The sequence below is a fragment of the Oncorhynchus masou genome, chromosome 28 (genome assembly GCF_036934945.1).
Source record: "Oncorhynchus masou masou isolate Uvic2021 chromosome 28, UVic_Omas_1.1, whole genome shotgun sequence".
Lineage (NCBI taxonomy): Eukaryota > Metazoa > Chordata > Actinopteri > Salmoniformes > Salmonidae > Oncorhynchus > Oncorhynchus masou.
The window spans coordinates 47,608,028-47,621,487 of NC_088239.1; the positions used below are offsets into that span (position 1 = coordinate 47,608,028).

A 13,460-nucleotide genomic window follows, 5' to 3' on the forward strand; every position below is an offset into this window, starting at 1 on the left:
GAGCCACTATCCGCAGACAGCAGATCACACACACACACACACACACACACACACACACACACACACACACACACACACACACACACACACACACTATACGACAAGAGACACAACAAGTCATCTGTGTGTTTCTAAGAATAACAGCTGCTTGTCTTTCCCTCTGGCCCTCTTGAATGGCTCCCCCTCCTCCCCCATTATGAAGACGGATTGTTCTGATCCAATACCAAAACCACCTCAACCCCCTCTGGGCTCTACCAAATGGACCCTGAGGGGGTTGAATAGTCAAATCTAATGACCTTGCAGGACAGGTTAAACTGATGATTCACAACTGTTGGGCGTTGGGTATGTAGCCTGTCTGTGGGTGGGTTTTTTGTTTTACTATATTTGTGACCAGAAGTCCTCACAAGAATAGTAAACCAAGGAGAATTCGAGGACATTTGGCCTAACCAACCCCTAGTTTCTTCCCCCCTGATAGAGTTGACTGGGTAGGGGGAAGCAATAGGCTCATACAAATGATGTTCTCTTAGTTCCACACACACGCTGTTTCCTGTTCAATTAAAAGGGGCCATCTGGAATTCTCAAAACCAATACTTTTTGGGGTTAACAGCTGAGGGATGGGGCTGGAGGAATGTAACCCCTTCAATGACAGGGCTGACCATCCATGCTATCGGAATGGTAGTTTTAACCATATTTAGAAGATATACAGTGTTTCTTTACAATTACATTGTTTACAAATAATGGAATAAAACAAGCTTATATTTTGGGGTCTGGTGGGGTAAACCGTTGGACTAAGCTCATGAGGCATTTGTTATATTCTTCATGAACTGAGGTATTCATCCCAGATTTCCCCTTTTTAAACGTTTGTTACCTTTATAACCACCTATACACTTTCAATAATGTTTGTTTACTGGTCTGTCGATTTCAACAACAACAACAAAATCTGTTTTGTTACTTATGCCGTGATCTTTATTTGAAATAATTTTTTGCTCCGGAAACATTTGACATTGAAAGCTTTAGTGCTCTATCTTGTAAAGTTAAAACAGATACTTAACTTTAAAATGTAAAAAGTATTTCAAATGAATAATGTAACCAATGGCACTGCAGTAATCCTCTTCAAGCAACATTTTAAATTCTTTCAGTAGAGAAACAGAACTCCCAACAGATGGAAGTACAGTAGATATTGTAACGGTTCACCAAACCCACCAGTTAGGTATGTTTTGTGGTCAGTTCGGTTTTGGCACAATGGGAAAACGAAATGTCATTCACCATGGTCAGCATTCACCATTGTGCTTGCATTGTCTGTTGTTACCGGATTGTTATGTTGGACCTCTCAAGTGTCCACTACCGATGCTGCATTTGTAACCATGTGGGAGGTGGGCTTTTACCAGTTGTGAAGTCTTAAATATGAGTTGGATGCATTCATATCATTTGAACACATTGAGAAACGCAAATTGGCTAATGGCCAACAAAACTGTGTCAACTGTAAACTTAAAGTACTACTACAATGCTTGCAACAAATAATTAGAGTGCAAAAACAACATTAATACTGTAGATTTCCTTTTGTGTTTTGTTGTTGCATTTAACTGCCTAGAATGCTGTTATATAGGCCATTTGCTTAGTAGGTGATGTCAGAGGTGACCATGTGGGAGAAGTGTGTGCTTAGGATGATAGATGAGTTTCACACTATTAATTACCACTATTCAAGTGAATTTTTTCCCCCAGTGGTATGTGGTAAATTCCCACATGGCTTACGGACGCTCCATGACACTGCCTCCTTCAGTGGCAGATGCGCATTTGTGATTCTCTTAAAGGGGGGCGTGTCTGTAGCACAGTACATCTCCAACTCCGGGTTAATGTGATTGGCCGTCACTGTTAAGTAAGCGCAACACAGGGTGCATTGAACAATTCATTGAAAACTTAGGCTTTGGTTTCCTGATATAGAGAGGGTACTACCTGTTTGCAAAAAATGGGTGCAAGAGGGAAGGTCGTAAAGTGGCTCGAGCTGAAACCCCTTATTCTCAACCACCGAGAATAGGAGCACATCCGCTGCTTTAAACCAAAGAGGGTAAAATATGAAAACATAGCCTACCTATTGCTCTTATCATTTTTTGGCCCAGTCAGATCAGATGCCAAGGGCTGCTTCAATGCAGAGGGGAGAAGATGTTGGGATTGTTGTTTCTTTGCGTTTCCGTCTTGCTCCGGTATACTGGGGTGATGTCGGCCTAAATCTGTCAACATGTCTGAGGTGTTGGCAGATGCATAGGCTATTCTTGTTGAGCGTGTTGACAAATCTGTTAACGTTTTATCCACAACTCTCTGTCCATCACCGTTGTAATTTACTTGGCACCCAAAATGTCTCCAAACTGGAGATTTAAACGATTATTAAGGATCCTCCAATTCTGGTTTGTTGACCCCACAGAACTGGTTCCCGGCTGCGCCTCACAAAAGGACAGTTTGAAATGCGGGAATTAAGATTGAACATTTTTGTTACAATGTGTGCATTGTCTCTAGTTGTTTTAATGGAATAGCCTGAAATGTTTTTGTGTGTTTATTTCATCTTACATTTACTCAAGAGGCATAGGCCTACAGCGTTGTGTAGGCATAGCCTATAGGCAGTGGCGGTTCTAGCTTGTATGGCTCACTTCAGCGCCCCCCACCCCAAAAATGATAATCACCATTCTGCACTAAAACATTTTTATTCAGACATCTGGAACAACATAAATAAATAATCATGATATTTAAAACTATAGAAAAATATATACAATAATAAGACAAGTACCAAAGACAAATAGAAACAAATGTGTGTTGATTTGGCACTCGAGCATCAATACATTACCCATCCCCCAACACTGTCAACCAAGAGCCAAGACTACATTACCCATCCCCCAACACTGTCAACCAAGAGCCAAGACTACATTACCCATCCCCCAACACTGTCAACCAAGAGCCAAGACTACATCACCCATCCCCCAACACTGTCAACCAAGAGCCAAGACTACATTACCCATCCCCCAACACTGTCAACCAAGAGCCAAGACTACATTACCCATCCCCCAACACTGTCAACCAAGAGCCAAGACTACATTACCCATCCCCCAACACTGTCAACCAAGAGCCAAGACTACATTACCCATCCCCCAACACTGTCAACCAAGAGCCAAGACTACATTACCCATCCCCCAACACTGTCAACCAAGAGCCAAGACTACATAACCCATCCCCCAACACTGTCAACCAAGAGCCAAGACTACATTACCCATCCCCCAACACTGTCAACCAAAAGCAAAGACTACATTACCCATCCCCCAACACTGTCAACCAAGAGCCAAGACTACATTACCCATCCCCCTACACTGTCAACCAAGAGCCAAGACTACATTACCCATCCCCCAACACTGTCAACCAAGAGCCAAGACTACATTACCCATCCCCCAACACTGTCAACCAAGAGCCAAGACTACATTACCCATCCCCCAACACTGTCAACCAAGAGCCAAGACTAAACTAATTCACCTTGGTGGTGTGCAAACCAGAAATAAATGCAACAATATGTCTGTGAATTATGAATGAATTGTGGTTTATTTGGTAGCATTTCGTGACTGATTTAACTAATTGCATTAGTACTGTACAAATATATCCCATTTAGCAGACGCTTTTGTCCAAAGCGACTTACAAGTCGGCTGGGGCCACTACTTTTACATATGGGTGGCCCCAGCGGGAATCGAACCCACGACGCTTGGCGTTGCAAGCGCCATGCTCTACCGACTGAGCCACACAGGACTCTTTGCATTAGTACTGTACAAAGTTAGAGGTCCGCTATTTGATAGATTCCCCAACTCCCCCTACCTCGGGCTTCCAGTGGGGAGACCTGAGGTCAACCTACCCCCACCCCCCTCCCATCTCGTACTTCTGAGTGGGAGACCTTCCCTGCCTTGCTGACAAACTAGAATTAGGGCGACCACTCCGACAAGGTTAATTGACCCAGATTCCCACACAGTGACATGATATTATTGACCTGACGTGCGAACGAGCGATACAAAACCGATCGTCAAATTTTGGGGTGCAGGCGGCCCTTGCCGCCCCCGGCAAGATGCCACACTGGGCGGATGCCCATGTTGCCTATACCTAAATCCACCACTGCCTGTAGGCCTTGTGCTTTCCTTTTGTGAATATTTTTTTTCATGTATTCATTCGTGTTCACAGTGTGGACCGAACCGAGGTTCAACCTTTCAGTACGAATGAATGTACCGTTACACCCTTAAAGTACACTCTATTATTTGGCATGGTTTATAGAAACCTCCATTGGTAGAATATCCAGCGATTCCTTGTTCTACAAACTGACATAGAAGTATGGATACACCTGTTCTGTAAATGCTTGGTTAAAGGTCTGGAGGTCATATGGTTACGATCATAGAAGGACACTTCTCGTTTGTCCCAGTCCAGCTGAACCCTGTTCTTGTCTGGCTTCTCTTCCATTGTCATTGGTTCACCTTCCATCACTCCTACAGACAGAATGTTATCCTCATAGTTGTCTCCCTGGCTACCAATCCCACCCCTACCAACCACTCTTCACAGTACCCTCCATTGTACCCACATCAACCTCCCAGCTGTTAATCCCTCTGAGCCCAGGACGTCTCTGATTAACAACCTCTCTGGGTTGTCTGGAAGACTCTCTTCGTCCTCTGCAAGGGTTAGGTCTTGTAGCTCTGCGGGAATGCAGTGTCATCGCCCAACTGCTTCTTTTCCACTTCCCTGATTCTGTTGGACAGCGATGACGTCACTTTACTAATCTCTTCCAATTTCTCGCTCATCCTTTTACTCTTCTTCTGCTCTTCCTCCCTCTGCTTGGCTATCCTCACTGCCTCTCCTTTTCTCAGGAAGAGATGCAGCCTTTCTAATTCATCTTTTATCTTTGTTTTCTGGGCCTGCGCCCCGATGTGAGATGCCATTTTTTTCCCTGCAGGGTTTTGTCTTGTCAACAACAGCCATTTTATCTTGTAGCCTCATTTAGTGTGAGGACAGACGCTGGGAGACAAGAAGCAAGTACAGGGAGTGAAGATGAAATGAATAAACGGACATGAAACAAAAACAAGAACAGCATCTGGACAGGGGGAACAAAATGACATTAATGCTGACACGGGGCGGAAACTGAGGAATGGACCGATATAGGGGAGGCAATCAATAAGTGATGAAGAGCTGATCCGCGTACCGATGGTGACAGGTGTGCGTAATGATGGGCTGCCTGGCGCCCTCGCGCACCAGAAAGTGGGAGCAGAGGCAGGCGTGACAGTTTGTGGTGTTCTGAGCTCCTCCCTCTGGGTAGCAGCCTTCTTCACAGAGCAGAAACTGTGGCCTGCGTGCTCAGACACACACCCCACACACAACTTACACTCACACTCCAGGTAGGACCAGCCCAGCTTCTGGATGTGACGGCGGCACACAGTGTGTAGGCCCCTTGAAGTGTTTTTGGGGTGTTGGAGCCTGGGGGGTTTCCCATGAGATTTGTCCTATGTAGCCTCCTCTTTGACCCTCTTTTTGGGCTGCTTCTCCCTCCAAAGGGTCCCACAGGCGCTCCTCCTCAGGGCTGGCTGGGGGCTGGTCCTCGGGAAACGTGTTTCTGGAGATGGGGCAGACCTTGGTCCCTCCCTGCTTCCAGGTGGCCTCCAGGCAGGTCCAACAGAAGCTGTGGCTGCAGTAGAGGACAGCAGATGGGACATGACAGGTCGTCCTCCAGGGGGGAGAGACAGGCCTCCCTTCTCTCTGGACAACTGGAGCCAGAATGACCAAGGTTTTTAGAGCATTGAGAAAGAGCCTGTGTCAATGAATATGTCTCGCCCTTAGTGTGCAAGAGTGTTTGAGTAGAGACTCAAGACTGTGTACAGTTACATGCTTCAGTACGGTTACATGTACACAATAGTTTGATTACTGTGAATAACCAGATTAATGCAAGAGTTTGATTTAAAACTAATACTAATAAATACTAATAATATCACTTCCCCTAATAACCCGGTATATATGGATTCATTTGTTGATCGGACTATCTAGGGGAAGTGATGTCACGAGATCCCACAATTGTTACTTGTTGTCAACTCCTGTGCTCCCTTAGTAAACAATTACTAACAAGTATAGCTACTTGTTAGCTAGCTAGCTAGGATACTGGAAGTTAGCAGAGATTTTTTTTTTTAAACATGAGTGTTTTGGTACTACTTGTTTTTCGCGGTTTTCTTACAACTATTACAAAACGGGCTAAATGAAACTTTATTATTCTCAACGTTGGCGAAAAGCAGAAGACGCTGTCATTCCCTCATACAGCAGAGGCATCTTCCTTTGTTATCATGGTTGGAGAGGTACCATTCTTGCCACCTCAGACCACTCATGGGTGTTGGATGCGAGTTCGCAGTAAAGGATTGGCGTGAGAGAGTGGTCCTCATAGAATATACTGATGCAGAATGGAGAGAACTTTCGCATGCCCTGAAGATCCTTTCAGAAGCTATGCAGCATGATGGAGAGAAGCCTGCACCCCGGGCGCAGCAAAGGCTGGCCTTCCTATGTTCTTCAAGGGATTGTTGATGATACTTACTGGTAAGGTTTACCCCTGTTTCAATTCATGTGAATTAAGTACTTTGAATGTCTAATCTATCTGTAATTCATATCTGTACATGTGTAATCTGACACAGCATTTGGAACACCAGCCGCAAACTGCCTGGGAGTGCACATGATGCAAATGTAGTGAGGCAATCGACTCCGTTTGAGAAGGCTCACCTACTCCCAAAGGTTGGTACACACACACACCCACATAGTGGTCTACCTGCTTACCTAGCATTCCATGGTCATCATGCCTCCTCACGTTAATTGTACCCAGAAAGGCTAAATTGAGAGAGACACACACACACACTACTTCTGCGCTGCCTACCTGTTTACTTACCTTAATATCTTATCCACCTTCTTGATAATGTGTAGTGACTTACTATTGTCATCTTACCTTTAGGGTGAAGGACGTACAGTACAGGGAGGCAGGTGAACTTTTTAGTTCTTGTCGACCTGGAGAGAGCCCTACCTCAACCTGGTGCACAAGCACAGAATGCACCCAACGCTGATGGTCATGCTGCAAGGCAAGCCCTGACAGAGTACATGGCAGCCAACTTCCCTCTCCTCAGGCGAGAAATGTAAACAAATGACCTGAAATGTCAAAGACTAAATAGGACTTAATAGTACTACAAGTCGGCCTAGTACCACTACTGTATTGTGCCAAAGCAATGCTGTCATAATATGTTGTGAAAATGTTTTGTTGATCAGATAAGCTAATAAATATCTGTTTAGAATTTTATTTTCAAGATGCACAAATGTTATCAAGTTGCACAAATGTTATCAAGCACAGCAATTTTGACTGCAACATTTACTTTAATTAACAACAAAATATACTGAGTTTCTTTTAAAGATTTTTACTATTTTCTATGGCTATCTTCTGTATACCACCCCTACCTTGTCACATCACAACTGATTGTCTGTGCAAAACAAAAAACATAGTGCTAACTTAGCTAGCTTGCTGCTAGCTGGCTTGATTGGTATGTTAGTTTGATAGCTACCTTTCTAAATTTAGCTACTAGCACTGTAACATGGCTTGCCACCATATACTATGGCCACCTCCATAGTATGTGTTGGCAATCCATCAGGGATAGTTAGCTAGATGGCTTTAACGTTACTTTCCCTAGCCAACAGGTAGCTAAAGTGAGTTTCTATCAACCTGGTTAGCCTAATGAAGCTAGCTGGCATTGGCTGTGTTTTAATACCTAATGTTAAACAAGCTAGCTACATCAGAAACTACATTAGCTAGCTAACTTAGCCTATCGTTTGCAAGCCAACATACCTGAGGGTATTGATGGTGTCTCATCCTTCCTCATTTATTTTAATTTAACCTTTATTTAACTTGGCAAGTCAGTTAAGAACAAATTATTATTTACAATGACGGCCTACCAAAAGGCAAAAGGCCTACTGCGGGGACGGGGGCCGTGATTAAAAATAAATTAAATAAAAATACAGGACAAAACACATGAATCAAATGACATCAAGACAAGAGAGACAACACAACACTACATGATGTCAGAAGGTGAATTCACCAATTTGTAAGTCGCTCTGGATAAGAGCGTCTGCTAAATGACTTAAATGTAAATGTATAAAGAGAGACCTAAAAAACCTCATAGCATGACAACAACATGGCAGCAACGCAACATGGTAGCAGCACAACATGGTAGCAGCACAAAACATGGTACAAACATTATTGGCCACAGAAAACAGCACAAAGGGCAAGAAGGTAGAGACAACAATAAATCATGCAAAGCATCCGCAACTGTCAGTAAGGGTGTCCATGAATGAGTCTTTGAATGAAGAAATTGAGATAAAACTGTCCAGTTTGAGTGTTTGTTGCAGCTTGTTCCAGTCGATAGCTGCAGCAAACTGAAAAGGCGAGTGACCTAAGGATGTGTGTGCTTTGGGGACCTTTAACAGAATGTGACTGGCAGAATGGGTGTTGTATGTGGAGGATGAGGGCTGCAGTATATATCTCAGATAGGGGGAGTGAGGCCTAAGAGGGTTTTATAAATAAGCATCAACCAATGGGTCTTGCGACAGGTATACAGAGATGACCAGTTTACAGAAGAGTATAGAGTGCAGTGATGTGTCATATAAGGAGCATTGGTGGCAAATCTGATGGCCGAATGGTAAAGAACATCTAGCCGCTCGAGAGCACCCTTACCTGCCAATCTATAAATTACATCTCTGTAATCTAGCGTGGGTAGGATGGTCATCTGAATCAGGGTTAGTTTGGCAGCTGGGGTGAAAGACGAGCTATGTTGTTGATGTAAATTGAGAAGAGAGTGGGTTTTAGGATCAAGCCTTGGGGTACACCCTTGGTGACAGGCAGTGGCTGAGACAGCAGAAATTCTAACATTATCCACTGCACTCTTTGAGAGAGGTAGTTGGCAAACAAAGCCAAAGACCCTCAGAGACACCAATAATCCTTCGCCGGCCCACAAGAATGGAATGGTCTACCGTATCAAAAGCTTGGGCCAAGTCAATAAAGATAGCAGCACAAAATTGCTTAGAATCAAGGGAAATGGTGACATCATTGAGGACCTTTAAGGTTGCAATGACACATCCATAACTTGAGCGGAAACCAGAGAGAATACCAGAGAGAATACAATAGACATAAAGAAAGCGAGTCAGTTGATTATTGACAAGTTTTTCCAACACTTTTGATCAACAGAGAAAACAGAAATAGGCCTATAACAGGATCAGCTTGTTAGGATCAGCTTGTTCTTTTCCTTTAAATAAAGGACGTCAATGGTTTGATCCTCAAAGCCAATGTCTAACCCTTCTCTGTTGTTGACAGTGGGCGATGCCCCAACATCTCAGTGAACATTTCACTGGATTGGATTCACTGCTGTTGTTTTGCTTCCTAGCTTTGAAGAAACCCTGTTTTAATGCCTTCCAACGAAAGCTCATTTGTTCCACTGTCCTGACGAAGCCGCCCTCTCTCATTTTAGCCGAGACTTTATTGAACATGTCGCCGTTCCGATGTTTATGCCCGTCTAAAAACTTAAGAATGTCCATTTCCTTTATGATATTTAACATGAACAGAATTTTGTTTTCGCTCCAAAAGTGTTGACTTGTGCCACTCGCCACCATATCCAAAGAACATCAACGCACGCGATCACTTCGTGCTGGAGTGACACGTTTAGTGTGACGAAACAATCCCATTTGACACATGTGCAGATTAAAGACACTAGAAAAAAATCTGATTAAGGTGTATACATGGTCTGATAATTTGAAAGATAGCTCAGAAAACCAGGGGTTTTAATCGGACTATGCTTACTTCGATTATGACCGTACGCCGATTAACAGAGTAAGGTGTTTACATGACTACTGCCATAGTCAGTTGAATATTCAATTATTAGTGTGTATGTAAACATGCTCTTTGAGAGGTGAAAATTAAACCTGACTCAAATGTAACTGTTAGGCAACGCTGGTTCCAACTTTGCCGAACAACTGTTCCCTCAAAGTTTGACTAGCTAGTTAGGTCTTTAGCGTTGTTTGCAGGCCAAAAAATGTCATACATCAAATGGCTAGCTAGCTAATCAACACTCGCTAGATGGCTTGTCCACATTAGCTAGATACAGTGAGCAACTACAATGAAGTCTGAGACAATGTGCACCAGACACAGGTGTGAGCGCTTCATGAATAAACTGTCTTAACAGATAAACCTAAGAATAGCACAACAAAAATGTTTTAAACAACTTGCCTTTTGGAAATTGTCTCGGTATCTCACCAAAACAGATTTGTCTTTCACATAAATGTGTGCATGTGCATGCAGGCAATAATATGTCAGTGCAACTGACAGCAATGTATTCTTTACCTCAAGGAAGTGGGGGCAGAAACAGAACAGTTTTTAAAAAGCAGTGCAAAGCCTACAATTTGGAAACTGTCTCACATCATAAATTGTATGACAGAGAGAGAGAGATCATTAGGAAGAAAATAACTGGGACCTAAGCATCCAACCTGGTCTCAGAGCTTTTTCTATTATTCTGTATGTAAATCCAAGAATCTCCATTTATACTGAACAAAACTATAAATGCAACAATTTCAACAATGTTACTGAGTTACAGTTCACATAACAAAATCAGTCAATTGAAATAAATTCAATAGGCCCTAATCTATGGATTTCACATGACAGGTCAGAGCGCAGTCATGGGTGGGTCTGGGAGGCCATAGGCCCACCCACTTGGGAGCCAGGCCCACCCTGGAGAGCCAGGCCCATCCAATAAGAATTTGTTTTTAATTTTACATTTGCATTTGAGTAATTTACCAGACGCTCTTATCCAGAGTGACTTACAGTAGTGAGTGCATACATTTTAGTTTCCCCACAAAAGGGCTTAATTTCATCAGATGTCCAGGTGGGTCTCTGGCAACAGCTCTGGTGGACATTCCTGCAGTGAGCATGCCAATTGCATGCTCCCTCAAAACTTGAGACATCTGTGGCATTGTGTTGTGTGACAAAACTGCACATTTTAGTGGCCTTTTATTGTCCCCAGCACAAGGTGCACCTGTGTAATGATCATTCTGTTTAAAACTTCTTGGCGCACCGATCCCTTTAGCGGGGGATCATTTTTGTCAACATCCGCTGAATTGCTAGAGCGTCAAATTCAAATTAAATTACTAAAATTATTTCATTTTCATGAAATCACAAGTGCAATATACCAAAACACAGCTTAGTTTGTTGTTAATCCACCTGGCATGTCAGATTTCAAAAGAGCTTTTCAGTGAAAGCAAACCAAGCGTTTATGTTCGGACAGCTCTCTCAGCAGACAAAACATTACAAACAGCTAGCTGCAAAGTAGATTGGTCACGAAAGTCAGAAAAGCAATAACAATTAATCGCTTACCTTTGATGATCTTCGGATGTTTGCACTCACGAGACTCCCAGTTACACAATAAATGTTTGTTTTGTTCGATAAAGATTATTTTTATATCCAAACACCTCCATTAGGTTGGCACGTTTTGTTGAGTAATCCACAGGCTCGTGCAGGTCAAGACGGGCAGATGAAAATTCCAAATAGTATCCGTAAAGTTCGTAGAAACATGTCAAACGTTTTTTATAATCAATCCTCATCCTTGTTTTTACAATAAATAATCGATAATATTTCAACCGGACGGTAGCTTTTTCAATAGGAGAGAGAAAATGTCTGCTCCAAGCTGCTCGCGCATGCAAAAATCTAAGGACATCCAGCTATCCATTGACGCGATGTGATCATTCTCGCTCATTTTTCAGAATAAAAGCCTGAAACTATGTCTAAAAACTGTGCACACCATGTGGAAGCCATTGGGAAAGGAATCTGGTTGATAACCCTTTAAATGGCGGGAAGGCATGCAATGGAACAGAGAGGTTTCAGAAAAACAGCACTTCCTGGTTGGATTTTCCTCATGTTTTCGCCTGCAATATCAGTTATGTTATACTCACAGACAATATTTAGACAGTTTTGGAAACTTTAGAGTGTTTTCTATCCTAATCTGCCAATTGTATGCATATTCTAGCTTCTGGGCCTGAGAAATAGGCTGTTTCATTTGGGTACGTTTTTCATCCAAACATCAAAATACTGCCCCCTAGTCTCAAGAGGTTAATCAGCTTCTTGATATGCCACACCTGTCAGGTGGATGGATTATCTTGACAAATGAGAAATGCTCACTAAATGTAATGGAAACAAATTTGTGCACAAAATCTTTTATTTCAGCTCATGAAACATGGGAGCAACCCTTTACATGTTGCGTGTATATTTTTGTGCAGTATAGTTGCAAAGTAGCTAAAAACTAGTACGTAGTTGCAAAGTTGCTAATTAGCTGAAGTCGTCTGTGATGAGATTCAAACACGCAACCTTTGGGTTGATAAACATTCACGATATATGCCAACCCATCCACATTGACCAACCACTCTTAGGTAACCTTCTGTCTTAATAACCCTACCAAACATAACATATCATACTAATTTGAGTGTCACATATTTACGTGTTCTATGTTACGTCTCGTCTATGAGACTAGGCTGGAGCATCTGTAACGTAACATTGATAAGTGGTGACGGCTCTATGACCCTGTGGAGTGCGAGCTCGAGCTACCTCTCTTTCACACACTTGCAGTCTTTCCATACGCACACACACACACACACAGCGGGAGTGGAGCGCACGCGCCTGGGAGGGAATTCGTGCCCCTACGCTGCTCCAGTCTCCAGCACATAGCCTCACCAGCCACGTTATTCCAGCAACCGATATCCGGAAATATAGTTCAATGATTTTTTAAACAGTCGACAGTTTCTCTTGTAGTCACGGGCTCTCTATCATATTTTTCCCTCTCTCCGTTTTTCTATGTAGGCTATCTCACGCTGTTTTCTGGAGTTATTTTGGGGGAATTACTTCCTGTTGGAATTCTGCATCGCAAGTTTTGTAGCCAGGGAGATGTGACACTTGACTGCGAAACGTATGCCATATTTACAGGGTTGTGGTACCTACATACTACACCCATCCACTCAGACTACCCAGCGTTAAAATAACGGACCACAAATCCACAATAGCTCACCTATTATTAAGTTATAGAAACTGTTTGGATGGATGTATGACTGCAAGGCTGTCGCACATCATAATTGGAAATGTATTCATAAAAATAAGAACGAGACATCAAACTTCTATCAGCCTGAATTTAATTCTTAACCTAAACTCCCGAAAGTGAGTCCAAAGAGGACTAGACGCTGTTTCAGCCGAAGCACGCGCTTTCTCTCTGCCACCCTGTAGACTGACCTGGATGTACGTTTTGACTTGGGCTTTAACGGAGACCCCCAGGTGGCCGTCACAACCCCGGTGTCAGCCCAGTCCTCCGCAGGACAGAGAGGGGTTAGGCGGCAGTCCTGAGGCTCGGTGGGCG

At 43.1% G+C, this 13,460-nt stretch overlaps 1 protein-coding gene across 3 annotated transcripts in view; it reads left to right on the top strand.

Moving 5' to 3' along the window:
• Positions 1-13,460, top strand: part of LOC135517726 (tetratricopeptide repeat protein 28-like) — a 105,145-nt gene that overhangs the window by 17,031 nt on the left and 74,654 nt on the right. The window contains exons 1-3 of one of the 3 annotated variants that reach the window (XM_064942283.1): positions 4,968-6,582; positions 6,678-6,774; positions 6,989-7,166. The exons of the other annotated variants lie outside the window; for them this stretch is intronic. The gene's annotated coding sequence lies outside the window, so the exon portion shown is untranslated. Of the gene's footprint in view, positions 1-4,967; positions 6,583-6,677; positions 6,775-6,988; positions 7,167-13,460 lie in introns of those variants that run through there. 3 annotated transcript variants of the gene reach the window in all.